Source organism: Pteropus medius, unplaced genomic scaffold (assembly GCF_902729225.1).
Source record: "Pteropus medius unplaced genomic scaffold, Ma_sr-lr_union100, whole genome shotgun sequence".
In the NCBI taxonomy this organism is placed as follows: Eukaryota; Metazoa; Chordata; class Mammalia; order Chiroptera; family Pteropodidae; genus Pteropus; species Pteropus medius.
In genome coordinates, this window is record NW_024356249.1 from 12,960,291 (window position 1) to 12,965,507 (window position 5,217).

The following is a 5,217-nucleotide window of genomic DNA, read 5'->3' on the forward strand; positions in this document are numbered from 1 at the left end:
GCTACTATAATCCCAAATTGTTTTAAGAAGGATGTGTGTGTTTTTCTAGTGGATTTTCCTTAAAAGTAAGTAACACTTGATAGTTAAATAAAGTCAAAGTTCTTTGATATGACACACAAGGTTCTTTTTGATATGGACTCAACATTTCTCTTTAGTCTCATCTCTTAATACCCCTCTTTCAAACAATTCTAAATTGTTTACAGTACCCCCACCAAATACTGGTACATCAAATACTGGTACATTTAAATATGCCTTTCTTTTGCCTATAATGTCCTCCATTTCCACTTGTCATGTCCTTCTATTCCACTTCTCTGATCTTCACAGCTAAAGTTAACTATTCTCTCCATGTTTTATATCTGCTACACTTATAACACAGTTAAAAGTATGCTTATGTTCATCTTATCTACTAAACAGGATCTCTTTGGTTAAGACATTGTGGGTTGTATCTTATTGAACCAGCATAAGGCCCAGCATATATTACATACACAATAAATATTTATTAAATTAAAAGACAATTTTTTCTATAAAGGCTTTCATAATATCCTTTGAAGCTTTAGAAGTCAATTATATAAGGAATTATATAAGGAATCTTATAATGCTATATATCTTATATATGTTAACCATGAAAAAATGTTTTAATTAATTAATTTATTTAATTTATTTATGTATTAATTTATGTATGTATGTATGTATTTTTTTTTATTTTTATTTATAGCCTACAGCACCCGGTATTCCTAGGTGGTCTCCCATTCAAGTACTAACCAGGCCTGCCCCTGCTTAGCTTCTGAGATCAGACAAGATCCAGTGTGTTCAGGATGGCATGGCCGTAGGATGAAAAAATATTTTCAACTGCTTACAATATTTATAGCATATTAGTTCCATGTAGTGAAGGATTTGAAGTTATAATGCCTATCTGCAAAATTCCTTTTTCATTTTAGTAATGACTATGAAACAGACAGTATGCTAGAATTGAAAGTACTGAGAATTGAAAGATAAATAAGAAAGGGTTAGTAGAATCTTCAATTTCAAATATAAATGGTTATGTGTATTCATAAAGCCTACCCAAATTTCACTCAAATACTCATGAAAATAAAGAAGAAAATAATGTTTTAGATATCATCAATTGCTAAGACTAAGAAAAATCAATACCAGTATCTGGAAGGAAGTGAATGTGAACTGGTAAATTTCCAAGATTTTAGTTAATGATATAGTTTACCTTTGTTTCACTAAATAAACTCAGCCTGCAATAACATAGTATATGGTAAGAAAAATTATTTTAGACCTAAATTTTATACCTAGCTATAATAGGGAAGCCATCTCCAAAGGGAGATCCTGGCAATGCTAGCTTGTATCATCTTTTTAAAAAGAAAATGAGGTCGGGAGAGGGAGGAGGTAGATGGGGTAAAGGGAGTCAAATACATGGTGAAAGAAAGAAATCTAACTATGGGAGGTGAACACAGTATAAATATATATACACATGCCTTACTGTTTAAAGTGTACAGTTGAAACTTATTAGATTTCATTAAGAATGCCACCATAAAAAAATAAATAAATAAAACTTTAAAAAAAATAATAAACAAAATAAAATAAAAAGAAAAGAAAGTGATGTAAAGAAAGCTTCTCATTCCCAATATTTCCAGGAAAAACAAGTGTCAATATTTCTTCTGAATGCACCAGCATGGGTTATCATACCAATTTCTGAATCAATGTGGCCAAGAGATTAAGTGAGTTAATTGACCCGACTTAGGTTATATCCATATGCCTGGAGAGAAAGCAGTAGGGCAAGAGTTCACCCACATCTAAACCACATGGTGTGGTTCTTCCGCATATAATCAAATCACTGGTATAAGAAGAAAAAGATGCTGAAAATCAAAACAGCACAAGTCCATTGTAGGGTTAGAAAGAAGAAAACCTCCAAATCATTATTAGTCTATACTTTCCCTTCAGCATTATTCTTCACTAAGAATATGAAGACTTGTGTACTAGGTACTGTAAATAAGGCAGATAATGTCTTATAATTACGAAAACAAGTTTGACTTCACAGACTTGGTAAGGCCTTGGAAGCCTCCAGGAGGCCATGAACCATATTTGAAAGCCTCTGCAATAAATTATACTTGTCAAATTTTGATGTCTATGTTAATCACTTGGGGATGCTAATAAAATGTAGGTTGTGACTTAGTTGGTCTGGAAGAGGAACTGAAAGTCTTCATTTTTATCAAGCTTCCAGGCAACACTAACACAGCTGGTCCATGGGTCACTCTCTGAGTAGCAAAACTTAAAGAGTAAGAACAAATCGATTCACATAATGGAAATCCAGAGGCACATCTCCATGAATTTTTGATCCTGAGGGAGAAAGGGAAATGAAAAAGGCAAAGGTCAATGGAACATGGCAGCTATACTTATACTTGTATAAAAACTGACTGAAATCCTACTATATACTTTCTGTTTATCTTGTAATTCTATGTGCTACTGTGATTACCTCCAAAGGAGTCTGAAAAAGCAAGTATTTTTAATTGGATAAATTTTTTTCCTCACTTTTAAGAAAAATTGAGGACATCATAGTAGGAAAGAAGAGAGTCGATACTGGGTGGGAAACTAGCAATGATGTGACAGAAATATTGAGGTTATTGCAAATTCACTCTCCAAGCCTTGGACCAGCTTGACTTAGTATCTGGTCATATGGCAGTGTCACTATCTTCTTACCTCTTCTTGACTAACATCTTCTTATAAAGCAAGATTGGTAACTATGGCTGGCAGGGCAATTGAAGCCTTTATTTTTATGACTCTTGAGCTAAGAATAGTTTTTTTTTTAACTTTTAAGTGTTGTTCAAAAACAGAAGAAAGAATAATATGTGATAGAGACCTGCAAAAGCCTATTAGAAGTCTAGATTGAAAGATGAAACTGTACATACCATATGATCTGGAGTTCTGGGATGTTCACAGAGATTCAACTTTGAGAGTCAACTAAATGTGGAAGGTATGTAGAGCTACGAGACCGGATGAAGTCATCTGCGGAGAAAGGGTAAGGAGAAAAAAGGGGCTAAAATCTGATACCTGGGGCACACAAATGTTCAGAATTCAGACATAGGAGGAGAAACTAGAAAAGTAAAATGAGAAAAAGCAGCCACTGAAGAATTGTAGTAGCGGGGAAGTCAAGAGAATAAGTGGCCCACGAAGGAAGTAATGGTTAACTATGTTTAACATTGCTGAGAAATGGCGTAAGATAAGACAGAGGAGTTACTGAGGGATCGGCAACATTCAAGAGCTATTTCACTGGAAAGACCAGGAAGACAACCCATATTGACGTGAGAATGAAGCGAGACATACAAAAAGAGCTTTCTTTAAAAAGTCTTATTGTCAAAATATACAAACAAAATATGGTGGAATTAAAATAAGATGAAGTCAAAAAGGGGTAATTTTGGTTTTTTGTTTGTTTGTTTCAAGGTTACAAATGCTAAAGCATGTTTTTATGTTGATATAAATTGATACTATATGGATGAGTAGATGTTGGCCAGATATCAAGGAGTAAAGAGACTACTCTCTTCTGGGAGAAAAATGTGTAAGAAATATTGATTACTGAAGTGAAAAAAAACGTTTAATACTTTTAAAGTGATAGCTGGCCAATTTGCCTAGAGATTGGTGAGGAAAGCAGGAGACGGGAGCTAAACGTAGGTAGGGGCAATGATGTGCTCTTCTGCCTGATATCTGAATTGTCTCTGAGAGAGAAATTTACAAATTTTGTACACAATTTACAAAGAATAATAACATATAAAATATCGTTTGCTATAAAAGCCATATAGCCAATTGATTCTCACAGAACAATTGTGTTGATTTTTGCTGAATTCTTATGTCCATAGCTGGTCTATGTTTGCATTTAACAAACAAGTATAACTTCAGCGTTAATGTTGGTTGATATTTTCATTTCCATTAGCAAGTAAGATAAAAGTAAAACAATGAAGATATATCTCTGAATCTTACTTGTTGGTCAGTAACATGAGGGGCTTTTTGTTGAATCACAATAGTTTTCCGAACCTAGAAGAACATTTATTTAATTTGCCATGATACTTACAATGTAACAGCTACATACGTGATATTTTTCAAGTTTCTGTATTATTAACATTTTCTCTATCATTTTCTTAAGTTTGTATAGTCAACAAAACAGTCAAGTTCTGATTAATCTTGATTTTTAGCATTTGCCAATTTCTATAATGTAATACTCCCACCATGGCAAATTTTAAGCTACCAATGTGACATTGCTAAACACTGAGCTGAGAAGAGCTGTACAGTAGCACTTCATTACATGTTCTTTCTGTGATGCAAACACAATAGGTGATGCAAACATAATAGGTGTAAGATAAGAGTAAACCTCAAGATACTAGTAAAATAATTAGGAAGTGACAAGTTTTATATATTTATTACCTTTGTTTGAAATCTAATGTATTTAACCTTATGTTTATATAATAATGTCTGTAAGTTTTAAAATAATGTTTGGGTTTAACAACCAGCATATAAAATTCCTGAAAGTTTAGCTCTTACAAGTAGAAACCATATGATACAGTGCCTCACAGGCCATGTTAACAATGTTTGATATCAAACTAAGTGCAAAGGGAAACCATCGTGTGTTTTAAACATTTAAAAGTGAGGTAGTGGGAGCAATTAGACCCACAGAAATATAACTAGTTTATTCAATAAAGTCTTGTTGGTTGCTTAGTACTTCAACAAAATAAGATAATTTAAAACCATGGTTTGATGGCAGTTGAGAAGAGTTTCATTTAAATATGCCTCAACTGATTGGAATTAAATGATTTTTAAACGTCCTTCCAGATTAGTTTTTCTGTGGTTCTCCATGACTACACCAACTGTTGAGAATATAAAATATAGGGCCCACAGCTGACACTCTATGAGACATCTTGGATAACTGATGCTTCATGCCCAGTAGGTTTCAGTAGAAAGCATGCTGATCTCAATTCTGGTAAGTTGTTTTGTAAGGTCCAAAATCTTCTGATAAATCTAGAACAATTATAAAATGAGTAATGCTAAAAATAACATGGTGCCCTGGGTTTCTAGTGCTAAACTAGAAGCATATGGGTAGCACATGTAATAGAAGGTGAAATGAGATTTGGTTTTATTGTTATAAAGCTAATGAAAAAGTAGTTTAGGGAAGAAAATGAGGTCATCATAATATATGCTATATATGCTAATACATGCCATATCTAG

General features: G+C 33.3%; 1 pseudogene; it reads right to left on the reverse strand.

The window, feature by feature from the left end:
- Positions 1 to 713: 713 nt before the first annotated feature.
- LOC120601282 (uncharacterized) lies at positions 714 to 832 on the reverse strand (annotated as a pseudogene).
- Positions 833 to 5,217: the final 4,385 nt, after the last annotated feature.